Source organism: Castanea sativa, chromosome 12 (genome assembly GCF_040712315.1).
Source record: "Castanea sativa cultivar Marrone di Chiusa Pesio chromosome 12, ASM4071231v1".
Taxonomy (NCBI): domain Eukaryota; kingdom Viridiplantae; phylum Streptophyta; class Magnoliopsida; order Fagales; family Fagaceae; genus Castanea; species Castanea sativa.
This window is the reverse complement of record NC_134024.1, coordinates 8,806,908-8,828,821: the sequence shown is the minus strand read 5'-3', so window position 1 is coordinate 8,828,821 and position 21,914 is coordinate 8,806,908. Positions and strand designations below refer to the sequence as shown.

The 21,914-nt window shown below is 36.9% G+C and overlaps 1 pseudogene; it reads left to right on the top strand.

Moving 5' to 3' along the window:
• Positions 1 to 261: 261 nt before the first annotated feature.
• LOC142620134 (cyclic nucleotide-gated ion channel 1-like) lies at positions 262 to 21,811 on the top strand (annotated as a pseudogene).
• Positions 21,812 to 21,914: the final 103 nt, after the last annotated feature.

The following is a 21,914-nucleotide window of genomic DNA, read 5'->3' as shown; positions in this document are numbered from 1 at the left end:
CTTTTATATATATTTTTTATATCACCTTATTTTGCTGGGACTTTGCATATAGTTGGACTTTTTCTTAGGTTACAATACCAAGTTTAGTAGCTGGCTGAGTTGAAAGACTATTGTTAATGATTCAATTATTAGAAACTATTTAGTATTTACGAGAACAGCAAGAGTTGCCCTTGGTCTGTAATTTGCATCTGCATCTGCAAAAAGCCAATGTCTGCCTGGCTCTCTTTGCTTTGGCCATATCCTGTTCTCTCTAGCCCAGCCTTGTAGAATTCCTGCTACTCAATTCAATTTTTATGTAGTTACACATTCTCAGGTTGATTCTTTATTTTGGACTTTGTATCATTGAAAGCTTAAGTTATGAGTTTCCGTGGGCATCGGCAAGATAGCGGTGTGAGGTTAGGTTCTATTCCTTCTCTGGATTTTCCTAGTTACTTAAAATTGATATAATTTGTTTTTTTTCTTAATCTGAGAATGATTTGATTAATATTTATAAGGATTTTTCCCATAACTTTGTAGGCGAAGCCTAAAAGGCCGTTTTGGTTTGATTTGTGATAAACAGAAAATCATTATACTTCATTTTTTTTTTGTGGGGTTTATTGATTAATTAATGCCCATTTTGGCCCTACTTATTTGTAAAAATAAAAAATAAAAAACTATGGCACATTTATAAGTATACATCGTCTATAATACATATCATCTTTTTCACGTTTTGAAAATTATTAATTTTATATGTATGGAATGTACAATAACTAATATGAAATTGTTTTTTTGATTTATAAATTAATGCATGAAATAAGAAAAAGTTGGATACCTTACATAGTTTTTGGTCATTAAAATTTTAAAAATATAGTATTACCTGAAAGTATACGAGCAATTTTTATAATATAATGCCATATATTATTAGCAAAAAATTATTATTTTTTTCTTCATATTGTGTCACATGGAACACAATTTGCTTCATTTTTCTTGAAATAGAGAGAAAATAGATTTCACAATTTAAATTTTATTTAAAATTTACTCTAAATATTTCTTTAGATTTATAATATCTAATCTTAACCAAGATCAACTTTAGATTTTATACTCTTGGTAGATGTGCTATATGCTATATATTATGTTAGACTATGTTTCTTGTATAGATTAAAGTTGGTGATCTTTTTTTAATTGTTAATAAAGGGTCAACACATTTTTGAATGGGAAGATGCTACATAAGTCTTACAAACTAATATGTCAATTTTTAAATATAAAAAAAATTTAAATTTTATATATTATATTGTTGATGTGATACCAATTATTACATGCATTACCATGTTAATTTGTAACTCTTTTTGTAGTAGAATCACTAATAAGTTTAGCATTTTCCTTCTCAATCATTTTTCATTTCAAACATTTAAATGAATTAAAAGCAAGAAAGAGAATATTTTACTCCTTCCCAATCTATTAAATTACATGAATCTTTAGACCATTTAAACAAATTATATAACTGTCAAGCAAGTGTGTAAGAGTAATATTCCTAAAATTGTACATGTTTGTTGTTTCTATCTATAACTTCATGGTGCCTTTGATGTTTATTCTTTCAGATTGATGGGTATATTTGATATGTTTTAGCTAGACTGTCTTTATTTGTTTGTTCAGGATTGGGAATACTGAGGGGCAAGTTCCAAAGAATGATAATGGAGTTTATTCAGAGATTGAAAGAACGAGAAAAAAAATTCTTCATACTCTTGAACCAGAGGGAGAGTTCCTCCAAATGTGGAATGTGATGTTTATTGTGTCGTGTGTGATTGCAGTATCATTGGATCCTTTGTTCTTTTACCTTCATGTGATCAATGAAGACAGAAAGTGCCTTACATTGGATACAAAATTAAAGATCATAGCTATTTGTTTGCGATCAATCACTGACTTGATATATCTCTTGAATATCATTTTGCAATTTCTTTGTCCCTATATAGATAAGGTCGCCCGAAAACGTGGAGAAACTAAGGTGATTATGGATGCTTGGCTAATAGCAAAGAGGTACTTGTTGTCCTACTTCCTAATTGACATTCTCGCTATTCTTCCTCTCCCACAGGTAAGAGAGACTTTTATACTTCTAAACTCTTTTTGTGTATGATTTTTGAAGTTTAATTTTAATTGTAGAAATTGAGTTCGTGATCTTACTCTTGCTAAATGAGGATCTTTTTTTTTATGAATGCTAAATGAGGATTTGAATCCTAATTCTATAGGCACAAATCATGAGAATTTCAATGGTGTCCTAAAGAAATAAAATTAGGGATTCAATATATTTCGCTTTTTTTTTTTTTTTTTAACTTGCCGTTTACATCTACCAGTTAAAAGTTATCAGCTCAACAATTTGTGATAAAATGTGTGAAATAGATTGTGTAGGTAGAAATTTACTTGTGTCTTAATTTAAGCATATCTTGTGTTACCATAACATTCACAAGGTTGCTATCACTAGAACCCCTATTTAGAGTCAATTTGTTTATAGGCATAAAATATTTTTCTCATTTCTCAACTATTTGGGATGGCTGAAAATTTTATTGAAGTATAGGAACTTTTTATATTTTCCCTACTAGCCAAAACATGAAAAATGTTTCAGGAGCATTTTTAAAAGCAAAACCAAACACTAGAAAACAAAAAATTTTCTCTTAAAATGTTCTAGGATGAATATATTTTCTTACGAAAAACATTTGACATCAGAATAAATCGAGCCTTAATAATATTTCAAAAAAAAAAAAAAATTCTAGTCTTTTTCTCTAAATTTTCCCACAGTTTTTTACTGTCTCTAGTATTTTGGGATTTTAGTATTCTTAGTTGGTTTGAGTATGTAATGGTGATAATAAACGGCAGATATACTATTAGAAAAAATTTAAATCAAATTGAATGATCAACACTATTCAATTTATGTAAGATTAAATATACTGGTGTCATGTTGTTTATCAAGAATTGAATTTGGTTAAAAATTTGTTGGTTTAGATTTCTTAAATATAAGTGGCCATAGGTTTGAAATAAGACTCCTAGAATCTAATGGAGTTCAGGACTGAATTAAAATTTTCTAATTTTTAGCAGGTTTCGGTTTGAAAAGGTTTCCTTCAATCCCAAACTCTTAGCTTGTAAGTTATACCAAGTACGGCATGCTGAAACTTGATATAAAAGATGGTGAAAACTTAGGTATAGTATATTAAAATCACTCTAATTGAATTTAAATGCTTGATGTTTAATTGAAAAACCAAATGTACTATATTTAAGTTTTACTCGAAAGGATGTTGAGAAAACATATGTGATTTGAATATGAGGAAAAGAATATCAAGTTTCTATATATAAGTAACATCGTCCTACATAATTAGTAGAGCTTACAATACTCGTTATCATTTGTCTCGGTGTTAGTTCCAATTATTTTTTCACAAATGATCATCAGAGGCTCCGATAAGAATCTCCTAAGTGCTGCTATTCTCTTCCAATACGTGCCAAGAGTTCTACGAATCTGTCTATCATGGAGGAAAATTATCAGAACGGACAACCAACTTTCCAGATTTGTATCGGTGAAAGTTGTATTGTATTTCTTTCTGTATATTATTGCGAGCCATGTAAGTTGGATGTTCAATTTCTTAGTATATCCTTCCACTAAAATGTTTGGTATGCTTGGTATGGCTAATCTAGTAATCTATCAAGACTAAAGCTTTATGCCGCACTAGTAGAGGATGGCCATTCAGAACTTCTTTAGTATTTCTTTATCACATTCTCCAAATAATTTATTACTGGATTTTCTCTCATTTCTTTAGAAAAATTATTCTTGGTACGCTACACTTTCCTTGCACATAATTGTAAATTTTATTTGCGAAAACTATAGATGGGTCTAATTTTTGTTGTTGTAAGAAGGTGTAGAATACTCTCTCTCTAATTATTCTTTCCAAGTAATTTTCTCATGTATGCAGAATACTCTCTCTTTAATTATTTTACTTCATATTTTTGCTGCACAATCTACTGATCTCTTATTGACTTGGTGGTCTTTTAGGTACTAGGTGCCTTTTGGTACTTCTTTTCCATCGAACGAGAGACAACTTGTTGGCACATGGCCTGTACAAATCGTATTGGATGCATCCCAAGTTCTTTTAACTGTGATCATAGTTCAGGAAATCACTCATTTATAAATGATTATTGCTCTGTAGAGACACCAAATACAACATTTTTCGATTTTGGAATATTCCTTGAAGCCCTTCAATCTGGTGCCGTGGCATCCAAGGATTTTCTTAAGAAGTTCAAGTTCTGTTTCTGGTGGGGCCTGCGACGTTTAAGGTTTGAACATATTTTACTCTTTTGACATTCAAAATTGATCTATTCCACACAATAGTTTTTGTTGGTGCTAATTGTTATCAATAATCAATATACACATCATGCTATTGGAAAATTCGAACATATATTCTTTGTCACAGAATTTTAGTAGTCAGGTTTTCAAAAACTCTAGAATCCATGACAAAGAATGTTTCAAATATCAAATAAAGTACATTAAAATAAAAATATAGAGAAGTGTTATGTTCATAACATTTTTACAATAAATCATAGGTGATGAGTTTTTATTAGTTATAATTTGAATCTACAATGTAAATTACTTTTTTACCTACTCATAATAACTAATAATAACCTACTACGTATGATTTGTTGTGAATAAATATGGCAATGGGACGAGGCGGGGCCGGTCCAAGGGATAGGGTCTTCACCCCAGCCATGCATAGTTTTGTCTTACCCCATCTCAACCCTACCCCGCATAACGGAGAAAATTTTCTTACCCCATTTCCGCCCATTGGGGCCCCGTGAAGCCCTGCCCCACCCCTTCTTGTTAATTTGCCTACAACTATTACAATTGTTTTTAATAAAACATGTTTCGTTAATTGAATATATTTAAAATTATAAATAAATTTATCCCATCAAATCAAATTAATTTTTAGCAAAAATTGAATAATATTATTAAAGAGTTTGTTTTAGTAAAATATTATTAAAGTGTTTAATAAGAAAATATTACAACAAAAATAAAAATCTCATAATACAAAATCAATGATTTAATAGTATATAAATTTGTTTATAATAAAGACAAAAGAAAATGTTAAAATTGACACCTTATTTTAAACATTGCTAGAGAAAAAAAAGAGACAGAAAGCTTTATTGGGTAGAATAAAATAAGTTGAAGATATATTTGTTTAAATAATAGAGTTTTTAGGGTATGAAAAATTTACAGTTTAACCCTTAATAATGAGGGGTGGGGCGGAGATGGGCAAGCTAGGGCGAGGCGGGGCGGGTTGGGTCTAAAAAGTTTAAACCCCCATTCCCACCCCGCCCTGTGGTGCGAAGCTTAAATCTCGCCCCATCCCTGCCCTAGTGCCTTTGTAGGACAGGAAAAACCCGTGTGGGGCGAAGTGGGAAGGGACAGGGCAAGTGGAGTGGGACAAAATTACCATCCTTAGTTGTGAAACTATTGTAAACATAGCATTTCTTTAAAATATAACATTTATCTGCGCAATGTCCACTGCCACACTTCTTTGCATTGAACTGAAACTTTGGGAGGCCATGCATTACTTGTTAACTTCTGTCCCATATATAGATTTATCAATTCCGCCTTCAATTGTGGGCCGGCTGCTAAAAAACAAAGAAAAAAAGATTTATCAATTAAATTGTGAGCATTATATCATAAAGCTACAAGATATATATATATATATATATATTGTGAGGTGCCGAAGACCCAAAAACCCGAGGACCCGAGGAAGGGAAGCTCGAGACATAGTAAGCAGGGGAGAATAAAAGAATAAGGAAACATACCCGAGGATACCCGAAGATGAAGTGGCATGGGCGTTGATGACATAGGGGACATATTGCGAATAGCTGAATGTGGCAGGATAACTTAGAAGGTTGCATTAAATGTCCGGCACCAACCTTTTTGGCCGCATTAATTAGAAAGTACCGACTTTGTCCGTTGCATTAATGTAGACGTGACCTGAACAGTACGGAATGCAAAGTTAGGGCTTTGCTCCATTACCGACGGACAGGTGTCGGGGGAAGAAGCTGAATAGATTGCAAGGTGTAGGGTTGAGATGATAGGAGCCAAGGATATAAATAGGAACCGGAAGATACAAAGAGGGGACTTTTGTTGTTGAACCCTCTCTACTAAATATATTGTATTCGGATCTTTAGTGAAGGAACTAGCTGTGATACTCTAGGCTGGTTTACGAATTTTGGTCCTTACAATTGGCACCGTCTGTGGGAACAACAACGTGATACATTCCGTTTAGAAGTATATGGTTGAGGCATATCCAGAAAGAGAGGAATCAGTGAGTTCACGAAGCAGGGACGTAACCGTAAGTCTCCAGCAAGGAATAGGGAAGGGACATACCTCAGGGGTGGCGGAAGCACATTATAGCGGTCTGGGGGCTGAACAACGATCACCAACTGAGGGGCAGATGTCTCGCGATGATGTATTGCAACAAATGCAATCTGAGATAGCTTACTTACGCAAGTTCTTGGATAGTAGAAAACAGGGACGGAAGAGTTACGCTTGTTCTTCCAGTGACAGTTCGGAAGCAAACCTTGGAGGAAATGAGCCCCCAGTATTTGAGCCTCTGCGCAGTGTGACCCGTGTCAGCGCCTCTTCGGGTGTTATGACGAAGAAGCAGAAGGAGATAGATATGCCAGGTAATGATGGGATATATCATGATGATGGAGGTGATGCAATGGGTAAGGCCCTGAGGCAAATTGCCAAATCCCCTTTTGTGACCAGGATAAACAGGGCAAAGCTACCTCGTAGGTTTTCTCAACCCATTTTTACTATGTACAATGGGAGGACTGACCCTGTAGAACACGTCAGTCATTTTAACCAAAAGATGGCCGTTTACTCGGATAATGAGGCACTGATGTACAAAGTTTTTCCCTTCAGTTTGGGGCCCGTAGCCATGAGGTGGTTTGATGCTTTGGCAGAAGGTTCCATGAAGTCTTTTGAGGAGTTGACTAGGGCATTTGGAGCAAGGTTCATAACTTGTAGTAGGATTCCAAAACCCATGGATGCTCTACTGTCTATGTCTATGCGGGAAGGCGAAACACTCAAAACATACTCTGACCGATATTGGGAAATGTATAATGAAATTGATGGTGATGTGGAAAATGTGGCCGTGAGAACCTTCAAGGTGGGGCTTCCCACAGAGCATGGGTTAAGGAAATCAATGACAATGAAGGCCGCGGTAGATATGCGTCAGCTCATGGACCGGATAGATAAATATAAACGGGTAGAAGAAGACCAGATGCAAAGCAAAGGAAAAATGAAAGTGTATCCAGAGAGGAAAGATCTTCGGGGAGGGGAGTTCCAAGGTAGCCGGCCTAAACGAGACTTTTCAAGCCACCCGATGACCGCCGAAACTCCTCTGATTAATTCATTATTCAAGGAACCCGTGCATCACATATTGGAGAAAATTCGGCATGAACCATATTTTAGGCCACCCAACAAAATGAGTGGAGATGCATCTATGAGGAATCAAAACCTCCATTGCCATTATCATCAGGACAAGGGACACACCACGGAGTATTGCCGGACACTGCGCGATCATCTAAATCAATTGGTTAAAGCTGGGAAGATTAATCACTTATTGGCTAAACCGGACGGGAAAGGGGGACAACAAGGCACCCGGAAATATTGGGGTCATGCTCCTCAACCATCTCTAGGCACTATTAACGTCATTCTGGCACAGCCGAGAGGAGAATTTGGGAAACCTTCTCGGGTCATGACCGTTCAAAATGGTTTTGGAAATGAAGTCATGGAGGAAAGCAATCAAGTAGTTAAAAGAATGAGGTTCTCGGCGACGCCAGTATTGGGATGTTTCGATAAAGATAAAGAAGGCACGTGTCAGCCCCACGATGATGCATTGGTGGTAACGGTTCGTATCGGGGGATATGACGTGAGACGAGTCTTGGTGGATGATGGAAGTGGTGCAGAAATCATGTATCCTGATCTATTTAATGGGTTAAAGTTGAGAGAAGAGGATTTGGAAAAATATGACTCCCCGTTGGTAGGTTTTGATGGAAAACAGGTAATTCCACGAGGTATGATTAAGTTACCTGTACAGGTGGAGGGTTCCGAAGTACAGGTTAACTTCATAGTTGTTATGGCATACTCACCGTACACGGCCATTTTGGCCAGGCCCTGGCTCCATGCAATGGGGGCAGTTTCATCTACTTTGCACGTAATGGTGAAATATCCTATACGAGGAAATGTGGGAGTACTACATGGTAGCCATGCTGTAGCCAGGCAATGTCTGACGTCTGCCACTATCCGAACAAGTCAAGGTTCATTGGTAGGGGAAGTTCTGGAGACATTATAGCAATTAAAGGAAATTGCTCGGGAAGTCGGTAAAGTTGAGGATGGAGGTTCTGCCGAAGAGATAGACAAAGTATTTATAGGGGAAGACAAAGAGAAATATTTTCAAGTGGGATCAAGGTTACCGATACCGGAAAGGGAGGAGTTGGTTCAATTCTTACAGGATAACATTGATGTTTTTGCATGGACGACCTATGACGTCCCGGGAATTGATCCAGAAGTCATTTGCCACCATTTGAATGTTAATCCCCATGCTACGCCACGAAAGCAGCCCCTTCGGCGCGCGTCTCAAGAGCATGCGGAGGCAGTTAAGGAGGAGGTTAGTAAACTGAAGCAAGCTGGGGCAATCAAGGAGATTTTTTATCCTGAGTGGCTAGCCAACACTGTAGTGGTAAAAAAGAAGAATGGCAAATGGAGAGTTTGTATTGACTTTACAGATCTGAATAAGGCATGTCCTAAGGACCCCTTCCCTATACCCAGAATCGATCAATTGGTGGATGCAACTGTTGGGCATCCCCGAATGAGTTTCTTGGATGCATTTCAAGGTTATCATCAGATCCCTTTGTCACTAAATGATCAGGAGAAGATGGCATTTCGTGTCCCTAATGGCAATTACCATTACCAAGTGATGCCTTTTGGTCTTAAGAACACAGGGTCCACCTACCAACGGATGGTGACCAGAATGTTTGATTCACAGTTGGGGCGTAATATGGAAGCCTATATCGATGATATGGTAATTAAAAGTAAAAGGACGGGAGACCATTTGAAGGATTTACAAGAGACCTTCTCAGTTTTAAGAAAGTACAAGTTACGCTTGAATGCATCAAAGTGCTCTTTTGGAGTGGGCTCGGGAAAGTTTCTAGGGTACATGATAACTCATCAGGGAATTGAAGTTAATCCCGACCAAATCAAGGCCATTTTAGGCTTGCATCCTCCTCGGAATCCTAAGGAAGTGCAGAAGCTAGCTGGTATGGTTGCAGCATTGAACAGATTCATATCCCGGTCCGCACAGGTGCTGCTCCTTTTATTGTCTTTTGCACAAGTGGAAAGATTTCCGGTGGACTAATGAGTGTAACTTGGCTTTTGAGGATTTAAAGCAATACTTGACTAAACCACCGATATTATCAAGACCAAAAAAGGAAGAAGTGTTGTATGCTTATCTAGCCGTTACAAATCACGCTGTAAGTCTCGTCTTGATACGGAATGATGATGGGGTTCAAAAACCAATATATTATGTCAGCAAGTCCTTACAGGAAGCAGAACAACGATACTTACCTTTAGAAAAAGCTCTTCTAGCCGTGGTACATGCAACGAGGAAATTGCCCCATTACTTTCAAGCTCACACCATAGTGGTACTCACCCAATTGCCCTTACAGGCTATTATGAGGAAATCGGATTACACGAGTCGTGTGGCCAAGTGGGGAACCAAGCTTGGAGCCTATGATGTTAAATATATGCCTCGGACAGCTATCAAAGGGCAAATCCTTACCGATTTCGTGGCCGAGTTCACAGAAGGTCAGATCAACCAAGAAGATACCATGGTGACAGTGATGACCATCGGGATGGGAAACGTCACTCCTTGGGAAGTCTATACGGATGGGGCGTCAAATCGAAAGGGAGCCGGGGTTGGAATTGTGTTAATTACTCCCGAAAAGTTAGTTATCGAAAAATCATTGAGGCTGGGATTCTCAGCCACTAATAATGAGGCTGAATATGAAGCTCTCTTAGTGGGTGCCCAAATGGTTAAACACTTGGGAGGGAAGATAGTGAAGTTGTATTGTGATTCCAGACTAGTGGTAGGGCAAGTTAATGGAGAGTTTGAGGCAAGAGATAAAAGAATGAAGAGTTATCTTGAACGAGTCAAAGGGGTGTTAAGTTTATTTGAAGGTTTCCAAGTACAACAAGTTCCAAGAGGACAGAACGCTCACGCCGATTCATTAGCCATGTTAGCCATATCACTGGGCTCGAAATTACCACGAATGGTCATAGTGGAGGATTTATTGACCTCTAGCTTTACCAGCATCTCGGCGGCAAGGGTTCATAACATTCGTGTGGGCCCAAGCTGGATGGACCTAATCATAACTTTCCTGCAGCACGGAGTACTACCTGAAGATGGAACAGTGGCCAAGAAGGTACGAAGGAGCGCTCCCCGTTATTGGCTGTCAGAGGAGCAGAAGCTCTATAGACGCTCCTACGCAGGGCCGTATTTGCTCTGCGTCCATCCTGAGGCTGTGGAACCCTTGTTGGAAGAATTACATGAAGGAGTATGTGGGAGCCACACCAGAGGAAGATCATTAGCTCACAGAGCCAGGACTCAAGGGTATTGGTGGCCGAACATGCAGAAAACCTCCCAAGAGTATGCCAAGAAATGTGATCAGTGTTAAAGATATGCGCCAAACATTCATCAACCAGGGGGTACTTTAAATCCATTGTCCAGCCCATGGCCCTTTGCTAAGTGGGGTTTAGATATCGTCGGACCTTTTCCTCGGGCAGTTGGTAATAAGAGATGGCTCATTGTCGGCACGGACTATTTCACGAAGTGGGTAGAAGCTGAACCGTTAGCTAATATCAGGGATGTGGACGCAAAGAAATTCATTTGGAAGAATATCATAACTCGCTTTGGAGTCCCCCACACCTTGATTTCTGATAACGGGCTTCAATTTGATAGCAAGGCTTTCCGCCGATATTGTGCAGGGATGGGAATAAGGAATGGATGTTCAACACCGGCCTATCCCCAAGGAAATGGTCAGGCCGAAGCAACAAATAAGGTCATAGTGGCTGGTTTGAAAAAGCGTTTGGATGACGCTAAAGGATGCTGGGTAGAAGAATTGCCTCATGTATTATGGGCCTATCGCACTACGCCCCGAAGATCGACAGGTGAGACACCTTTCTCAATGACGTATGGTATGGAAGCTATAATACCCTTAGAATCGGGTTTTTCCACCCTAAAATCCGACCAGTATGACGATGTAAGTAATCGTGACAGGATGCATGATTATTTGAATACCATTGAGGAAAGAAGAGAAATAGCCAGTGTGAAGATGGGAAGCTATCAGCAAAAACTCAAAAAAACATATGACAAGGGAGTTAGGGCCAGGCCCTTAGTAGCAGGTTATCTGGTGCTAAGAAAAGTAGTAGGCACAGCAAGAAATCCTGCTTGGGGAAAATTGGGACCTAACTGGGAGGGGCCGTATAAAATTACATCATTAGCAGGTATAGGGGCTTATCGTTTGGAAAATCTGGATGAGAGGATGGTTCCTCGCCCTTGGAATGTAAATAACTTATGACGTTATTATTATTAAGAAAAGAGTTTCCTTTCGTACTAAAAGTGTTTTGTCTTTTTTGCTTTGTTTTCATTTGTATCAATCTCGCAGTTATCAGAAGGCAAGTGTTAAACTGACCTTAGTGCTTGTTCGGCTCCTCGGGCCACAAGTCTAAGGGAAATTAACCACTTGTAAAACACAAGTGTTAAACTGACCTTAGTGCTTGTTCGGCTCCTCGGGCCACAAGTCTAAGGGAAATTAACCAATTGTGTGTTAAATTGATCTTAGTTCTTATTCGGTTCTTCGGATCATAAGTCAAGGAAAACCTAACAACTAAAAGAACGAGTCAGATACAACGTAGAGTCATAAGCCTATCGTAGTGACTTTTCAAAAGACAAGGTAAGTGCTAGCATGGTATAATCCAGATCTCAAACAATTAAGTGTTGGTGTAAGCAACCTTTAGATGCGCTAAGATAATTTTGCTTCATGCCTTGTCTCTCAAACGTTGTAAAAAAATCAAGTGGTTAAGTTATCATTCCCAAGTTAATCCTTCTATGTTTCTTAAATCACAAGTATAACAATGAACAACCTTTAACTTATGTCATGATTTTTGGTGGATATAAGCCTTTGAATAGATGCGTGAAAGGTAATAATTGAACGATAACACATGATGGTAACAAATGCATAACAGAAAGGCCGATATTAGTTTCTTGTAAATTCATTACAAAAATGTGGCAGTCATGCCGCCCCTTACACCCGTCTATATAAAAAAAAAAAAACACAACAAAACGAACAAACAAAACAGCAATAAAACGACTAAGCAATAGGCTGCTTGTCTTTTCCCTTTTCTAAGTCTTTATCTTTTTTCTTCTTTTTTACTGGCTCTCCTTCAGCCAAGTCGCCTTCAATTACTTCTTCCACGGGCTGGGCTGTAGGAGAAGGGTTTTTCATTGTTGGCGCATCAGATGAGTCAGGAGCAGGGAGGGGCGCAGCTGATTCACTTGTTGGCTTGGGGGGAGCAGGAGCTAAATGTAAGGCCAGAGGATAGTAAACGTTGTCCAGTGCTCGGAGTTCAGAGTCGGTGGCTACCCTGGCAGCATCTAAAGCCCGACCCCACACCTCCAAACAAAATGCTCTCGCAACCCCTTTGAGTTGGGCGGTCAAGCTATCACCGATTGAGTTGGTTGAGGGATTGGAACTGCACGGAGCGTTTTTGCGGTAGAACACTTCAAAGTCCTTCTCCGTCACCTCGGGTTGAGTTGGCTCGGGAGTGGTAGCTCTTTCTTCGATTACGGGATTGGCAGCCTGTTCCGAGGGATAAAGTAATCGGGCGGCAAGAGGGGCAGGAAGTTGTGCGTCTTGAGTTCCTGCGGGCGAAGGTGTAGGTAGTATGAATCCAGGAACTGCAACGTCAATTAGAGCTAGTCGAAGATCCCTTGCTCTGATTACGTTCTTCGGGCTTTGGAAACGTTTGGTGGATGGGGTGTAGCCGAGGATGATGTGGGCTGCTCGGAGCTGTCCATCTCTATGTAAAAATATTTTTGACCGAAGAATCCTGTTTAGATCTTCACGGTTCACAGCAGACAAGTTTGGAGCGGTATGGTAATCGTCTGCAATAAGGAGTAAAATCGTTAGAATGAATAAGTTAAGCAATACAAATCACATAAAGGGAAGATGGTTAGTCCTAAATACTAGGTCGGTCCTCGGAAACCCTACCTGACACCCCTTCTCGGGTAGGGCAGTGTAAGCCGTCATGCCGATTTCCCGAAATGACAAGGTAATCTTCATCCATCCCTTTACTTGAGTCAGGTAAGCAAGAGATCAGCCTAACGGAGGGGATTCTACACTTCATATAATATTTAGTCCCTGTCCCCTTTTTGCGCTGTACACCCGCTTACAACTTGCCAGGTCAAATTGGTCCCCATCCTTCGGTTAAGGGCATCTACGCATCCTAAAATTCTAAGGACATTTGGGGAACATTGTGATGGGGTAAGCCTATAGTTTATCAGAAAATCCCTAGTCACTCTACCCATAGGAATTTCCATTCCCCCCTCGATAAACACAATCATTGGAATCAAAACGGACTCAGGTGGCCGTGATATGAGTGGAATCTCTTCATTCTCACAACAGTGAATGTCTACATCATCGGGGATCCTATATCGGTTTTTAAAGGCGGCCTTCGCCTCATCTGTGTTAACTAGCTTAGCGTACCTACCCATTAATCCCCACGACAAGGGGAGAAAAGCAAACAAGTAGAAAGAAGCAAAAGGAAAATGAACACACCTCTGAAGAATGCTTAAAACTTGTCCTCGGGAGCTCTCTCTTCTTTTAATCCTTCAAAATGCCAAAATGAGCTTTATGTAGCCTGAAGGTTTGCTTTTATAGGGGTAGGAAAGTAGAAATAATGAAGTAAGGGCGGTAACTTTCCCACTCATAATTAAGATCGAAATCTGAGCCGTACAATATTCATCCAGCCGTAGAACGTGTGCAGGAAAAGAGACGCCAGACTCCATAAATGCTCCATCGTGGGATACGAGGCGCCAGACGCAGGTCGTGGGGCAGTGAAAAGACGTCTGTACGTGTGAAAACAAAGAAACATGTAAGAAGCGTGGACGCGAAGTTAAAACTTGGTTATTAATTTATGGTTAATAACTCAAGTGTTAAAGGGGCTGTTGTGAGGTGCCAAAGACCCAAAAACCCGAGGACCCAAGGAAGGGAAGCTCGAGACATAGTAAGCAGGGGAGAATAAAAGAATAAGGAAACATACCCGAGGATACCTGAAGATGAAGTGGCATGGGCGTTGATGACATAGGGGACGTATTGCGAATAGCTGAATGTGGCAGGATAACTTAGAAGGTTGCATTAAATGTCCGGCACCAACCTTTTTGGCCGCATTAATTAGAAAGTACTGACTTTGTCCGTTGCATTAATGTAGACGTGACCTGAACAGTACGGAACGCAAAGTTAGGGCTTTGCTCCATTACCGACGGACAGGTGTCGGGGGAAGAAGCTGAATAGATTGCAAGGTGTAGGGCTGAGATGATAGGAGCCAAGGATATAAATAGGAACCGGAAGATACAAAGAGGGGACTTTTGTTGTTGAACCCTCTCTGCCAAATATATTGTATTCGGATCTTTAGTGAAGGAACTAGCTGTGATACTCTAGGCTGGTTTACAAATTTTGGTCCTTACATATATATATATATATATATATATATATATATATATATATATGGGTCATGCTAACGAATGTCTTTAGGGCATTGGTTAATAATCTATTTTAGGAAAGTTTTGACATCACTTTTATGATAAATGAAAAAAATTGTCAAAACATTAATTGCTTTTCTTTCTTTCCCTATAAAAACTTTCTTTAAATAGATTATTAAACAATGCCCTAAGGGCATTCATTAGCATTTCTCTATATATATATATGTATATGTACGTATTTATTTATCTATTAAAGAAACTACAAGATAATTATTGATGTATGGTAAAGTTCATTTGAAAGTTGAAATTGCCCCTATTAATCCATATAATGATATAATGAGTTTTTTCCTGAAAGAATTTACAATGCATAGTTTATTGACTTATTCATTACAAAATGATTGATATTTTTTTATAATATTTAAACTAGTCCGTAATATGTGCAATTCACAAGAATATTTCACAAAATATTTTTCTCTCTTATATTTTTGGCCTTAATAAGAAATTAAATAATCATGGTAAAATAATTTACAGCTTTCACGTTTTAAATGATGCATGGTCTTTGTAAGTGCACAATTACACCTGGACCCAAAAACAATCACGGGCTCAGGCCCAATGAGCCTTAAACAATAAAATTTGTAGAGTGTGGGCTTGAAACCTAGGTTAGAAGTACTGGGAGCTCGATAACAGGCTTCTATAAACAAATACAGGTAAATAACGAACAATAATTGCAATGGGTCTCCTCGGACTCGAGCCGAGGACTACTTCTTTAGTATTTATCTTTCTTCCTTAAAGATTACAATTTCTCAATTTCTTTTTCTTAGCTACCGCCGCCCTTTCTTTGGCCTTTACCCCCCTTTTATACTTCCTTCCTTGATATTTTTTGAACAGTGACTAGAAGTTTCCACCTCACTGTTCAGGGGTCACCTCCCCATTAATGCGGCCAGGGAGGTAGGTGCAGAGCCTTTAATGCGGAGGTGGCAGCCTTTACTCTTGATATTTTCTTTAATACTGGTGCATCTAGAAGATTCAGGATGTCCCCTTTTATCCATTAGTCTTTCTAGAGTTGTTCCTTGACCTTTATAATAAAATCTTGAGTTCTCTTGGATCTGTCCGAGGTGAAACTCTCCCTCGACTGTATCCTCGGACCCTCGGCGTATGAGCCAACTCATAGAGTTTAATCCTGGAATAGGTCGGCCCTCAATGTTACAGCCCAAAGGCCTATAGGCCCACTTGGGTCCTTTTACTCTCCACAGTCTTTGTATAATATATTTTTGTTTTAAGCCTGTAAGTTGTAACCTTGGTTTATGTTTGCTTATCTTGAGTCCCACGTGTAGGCTTTAATTCGTTTTAGATTTAATAAAAATAAAAAAAAATTTCTGATATTACCATCTCATACATTATAGTTGCTTCAATTTTTTGCAGTCTTCATGATGTTTACCTTCAATCAAGTACCTATATCTGGGAAATTCGCTTCGTAACTTTGATTGTAATCTTTCGCTTCCTTCTGTATTTGTATTTCGTAATTGGAATTTTTCAGGTTGGCACTCGTCATCTCTTCTTTTTTTTTCTTTTTTTTTTTTCCCTATGCTTCAGGTCCTTATTTATATAATTGTGTGTATGAGCATTAGAGATGGTTTCTGTATAAATAGAAGGACACAGCATTGCCATTCACTTTCTAAATACCAGAACAGCTTATCCAACAGGCGAGCTTTGAAGATTTTATTTTATAATGCTGCATTGGGTGTAATACACTAGTCACACTCGATCATCAACATCTTTAATTGGTTTGTTGATTTAAGGTTTTTTTTAGGCATATTAATTTTTTGGAGGGCCAATAAACATCCATTTAACAAATAATCTTATTAAATTGTAAGATCAAAATGAGTTTTAGGGTTAATTTAACAATTTAAATATGCAGCTCAATGCATGAGATGGTATGGGGGATGGGGGCACAGCTATTTTATATTATGATTCTCATACATATTGCTAGGTTCTATAATATTTAAGATTAAAGTTTTAAATTCATCATTGTTTTATGAGCAGTATTAAACAAACTGAACTTGTTATATTACAGACATACTTGCAGTTAATATCTAAAAAATTGGAGGAAGATATACAAAGATTGGAGGAGATTATACAAAATGTGAAATCTAACGGACGAGATTTGGAATTGTGGATTCATAGCAATGAACTGCCAAATGATATATAAGAGGAGATCATTTCGAACATGTCTCACATATTGGAGGGAAATGAAGAGTTTGATGAAGAACTTGCAATGAAAATTAAGCGTCATCTTCGCAAGCCCTATATAAAGAAAATTTTTCTTTTTAATTTTTTCCTTCTTCTTCTTTTCTACTTTATAGATAGATTCAAAAAGTAGTTTGATTAAAGTTATATTGCTTCAAAGCTGTCTACTAGAAATATAAATCTTTGGAAAAAGCTGAGAATTGAGTTGTAACTTGTGATCTAGTTGAGTAGTATTATTATTATTTATTTATTTATTTTTGGTGGGGGTGGGAGTTGTTATTATTGCTAATTATTGTATTGGACCGTGTATGGGGGCATGGTTTTGTTGTTCCTTGTTTGGCAGCTTGGTGAGTGTATATTTGGGTTGTTGCGTTGTTCTCTTGCTTTTTAGTTAATAAGATTTGCTAAATCATAAAGAAAAAAAGATTTTAATTATTTTTCTTTGGAAGATTTGTGAATAATATTGAAAAGTTGGAAAGATCTTAAATATTATAGCAATGTAACGACAATATGATCTTACTCAAAATCTTTTGTTCTGATACCATGTTAAATTACCGATTGTCCTTAAAGTTTAACTTATTAGAATATGGTAAATTTAATCATTTAACCACATGCTTTTAATATATAATGAAATTATATACATATGGTAAAGAATATATACCTATATGTATTTATTTGGTTTAAAATTTAAGGGGGGGGGGGGTCCAAGGACCGAGGAGTACTAGACCGAGGATCAACTTGCCTAATCCAGACCCAAAAGGGTAAACGAACTCAGAGGACTCCTCCCACCCGAGGAGAATAAGAGACTTAGGACAATTCGTATCCTATGAAGGCCCCAAGAGAGAAGAAGAGATAACAATGTGGGCAAGGAAGGTGGGAGGAAGTTTCTTGAAGGATATACCTCCCACCTTCGCATTCAATGCCATACACCAACCTTATCAGCTGCATTAATGTGAAAATTATCTCTGAATAGTAAATTCATAGCTAGCAACCATTTCCACTACCTTCAGCAGAGTTTTGATGGGACAAGTATCCAGAGAAATGCCCTAATGCATGGAAAATGGATATAAAAGGGAGAGAACCCCCCCGAAATAGGGGATGAACATTTGAAGGGCCATTAGAATAGTAAAAAGAACAATGAATAGTCTGGTGTAAAACTTGAACCACATTTATATACAAGAAAGCTGATCCTCGGACTTGCTCGAGGTGGACATTATACTCAATTGTTGTTTAAATCACGCAAATCTATTTCATTGGGCTCCTCGGCCTTAAGCTTGGCCTTAATTTTGAATTGCACTTAGACTTGATTCTCACTATCTCTAGAAATTCTATTGTTTGGGCTTGGTTTGAAGGAAAAGGTACCACTGATCTAAGTGGGGCTGGACCTTTATTTTCTGAGTACTTACAATATATATTGACTTACTTTTACACATATTACAGATTTGAACAAATTTTCAAATGGTAAGAGTTTAGTGCTAGTTTGAACTTCTAAGTTTACAACCCCCTAGCATGGCTTAATCATTGGGCATATTGGTATATCTGTCAGGTTTCAGAGTAGATAAATTCAATTAGGGGCCTTTTTTTTTTGAGTTGTACGCATTTTGTTTGAGTTGTCATATAGTCAAATTATTCGTTCAAGTGTGCTAAGCTATAGTTTCTTTTTTAACTGATCACATTTTGTCACAATTTTATTGTGACAAAAAGTGAGAAATATTTTGTGATCTTAAACTTTTAATACAGAGGGTTGATTTATGCCTTGCGTGGACTGATTCTTTAGATTCATCTATTTGTTATTGAGTATTTTGGAGTTTCTATAATTTTTCTTCACGTTCATATATGAGTTTTGACTTTCAAATTTTTACAAAATATTTAATATTTTTTTGTACAACATCTTATCGGAACGTGGAATTCGTGGTTTACCAAATGGTCAAAAGAACAAGGGATATTGATAAAAATGATTCTGCTTACTTGATAAATAGTTTGTTTTACTAAGACTTTAACACTAAACTCCAAATGAAGTAAGCTTCGATTTTTTTGTTGTGGGATTTGCGTAGGACCCATAAACAATAAATAAGTTAAAGAAAAAAGAAAATGCCAAACATGCATTGATTTTTATTTCTAAAATAAGCTGGCTGCCGACAACTTTAGAAAACTTTAGGGTTTATTGGTATAACATATTTTATAAAATTGATATTTTTTTACTGAAAAATACTGTAAATAAAAGTAAAAGTTAACTAAAATAGTACAGATGTATTTATAAATAGTTTTACCTTTATATACAGTATTTTTAGTAAAAAGTTTTTAATTTCAGCAAAATAAGTTGATTCCAAATAGACTCAAGTTTTAATTTTTAGCTTTTAATTCTTATATTCAGCTTTTTAAAGTTTCAATTTTTTAGTTTTTTTCTTACTTTTAAATTTTTTTTAAGGAACAAGTAAACTTTAGCACACTTGCAAAAACTTTTTAATAAAAAACTAGATAAGTGTGAGTTTATTTGTTCAATTTTTAGTTTTTACCTATGGGTTAAAATCTCACATTTTTTCATTTATTTAAATATAAATATATTTTAACACATTTTTAGTAATTAAAAAAAAAACCTAAATATTAAATAAGTTGTTCTCAAAAGTATTTGCTTTTAGTGCTTTTTTGAGAATTGTTTATTTTGAGTAACTTATTTGAATAATGTGAAACAAAAATTTTAAAGCTAACTTATTTTAAAAAACTAGAATTATATTATTTGAAATAAGGGTAATTCTAGCGTACCCACCCTTTTTTTGGGGGGGGGGGGTATGGTACCAACTAGTAGTCAACCTGCTATACCAGGTTATCAAAATATCACATTTGATGGTACCATCCTCATATTGTGTAGTATTAATATCACATGTAACTTTACTTTTGTCACATTCGGTAGTTCCTTTATTTTTTCTCACATTTGATAGTACCATTCTCACATTGTGCAGTACCAACATTACATGTGATTGTACTTTTGTCACATTCGATGGTTCCTTTTTTTTTTCCTCATATTTGATGGTACCATCCTCACATTGCGCAGTACTATCATCACATGTGATTATACTTTTTTCACATTCGATGGTTCATTTATTTTTTCTCACATTTGATGGTACCATCCTCACATTGTGTAGTACCAATATCACATGTGACTGTATTTTTGTCACATTCGATGGTTCCTTTATTTTTTTCTCACATTTGATGGTACTATCTTCACATTGCGCAGTACCAACATCACATGTGACTGTACTTTTGTCACATTCGATGGTTCTCTTATTTTTTTCTCACATTTTATTGTACCATCCTCACATTGCGCAGTACCAACATTACATGTGACTGTACTTTTGTTACATTCGGTGGTTCCCTTATTTTTTTCTCACATTTTATGGTACCATCCTCACATTGTGCAGTACCAACATCATATTTGACTGTACTTTTATCACATTCGATGGTTCTCTTATTTTTTTCTCACATTTTATAGTAACATCCTCACATTGTGCAGTACTAACATCACATGTGACTGTACTTTTGTCATATTCGATGGTTCCGTTATTTTTTTTCTCACATTTTATGGTATCATCCTCACATTACGCGGTACCAACATCACACATGACTGCATTTTTGTCACATTAGGTGGTTCTCTTATTTTTTTTCTCACATTTTATGGTACTATCCTCACATTGCGCAGTATCAACATTACATGTGACTATTTTTTTTGTTATATTTGATGGTTCTCTTATTTTTTTTATCACATTTTATAGTACCAGCCTCACATTTCGTAATACCAACATCATATGTGACTGTACTAACATCACATGTGACTATACTTTTATCACGTGCCCAAGTGAATCATTTAAAATCTTAAGACAATCATAGTTATAGTAATCTCCTAATTTGTGTATGACTTAGAAATTTGTCTTCAAATTCAAATTATAACATATCAAAACACTAAAATTGTGTAATTCACTCAAAAACTAAAATGTTAATATCAGGTAAGAAGGGAAAAAAGAACATAAATAATCCTGAAACTTAAATTAATTAAAAATAAATAAATAAAAACTTTTTACCAAAAAAAACCCAAAATATGACTAAAATAACCACGAAAACTAAGAAATGACCAAAACACCCTTACAATAAACAAAATTGACCAAATAACCTTGAAACTTAAAAAATGACCGAAATTACCATAAAATCTAAATAAATTACTAAAATAACCACGAAACTAAAATATGACCAAACTACCCTTAGAAAAGAAAATGACCAGAATGGTCCCTATACATAGAGAATATCTAAAAATACCCTTAGAAACTTAACAAAGACCGAGATACCACTAAGTCCTATATCTACAAGAAACATGCTACACGTATAATTTTTGGCCTTACATTTTAAGCTCTCGTTTCCTTCTTTGTGGGGTAGGAGGCAGTGCACTTAAACTGTGTTGCCCCAAGTTACCTTGCGATATTGAAAAGAAAATTAGAAAAAAGTCTGATAAACAGATCCCATTAATCTACGAGTCCAATCTAAACATGCTCAATTGCTTAGTTGATGTTTTTGTATCTGACATGTCTTATACAGGCTTGCAATTTGAGTCATTCAATTGGGCTTCAAGGTTCACACATGTAGGAATTGCACATTCATTTTCAGTCTGGATTTTCATAATGAGATCAGCTAGAATACCACAAACTTCAGATGCGAAGAAGTCGAAGGGCACTGATGTACGTATAGAACTTTTTTAAGCTCTGTGGAGGAAGGAAGTGGGCCCTTAATGTGCATTAAGCCATTAACATCTCCATTCCTTTCATGCATTTGCAAACTTCCAAGAAACCAGCAGCAGCAAAA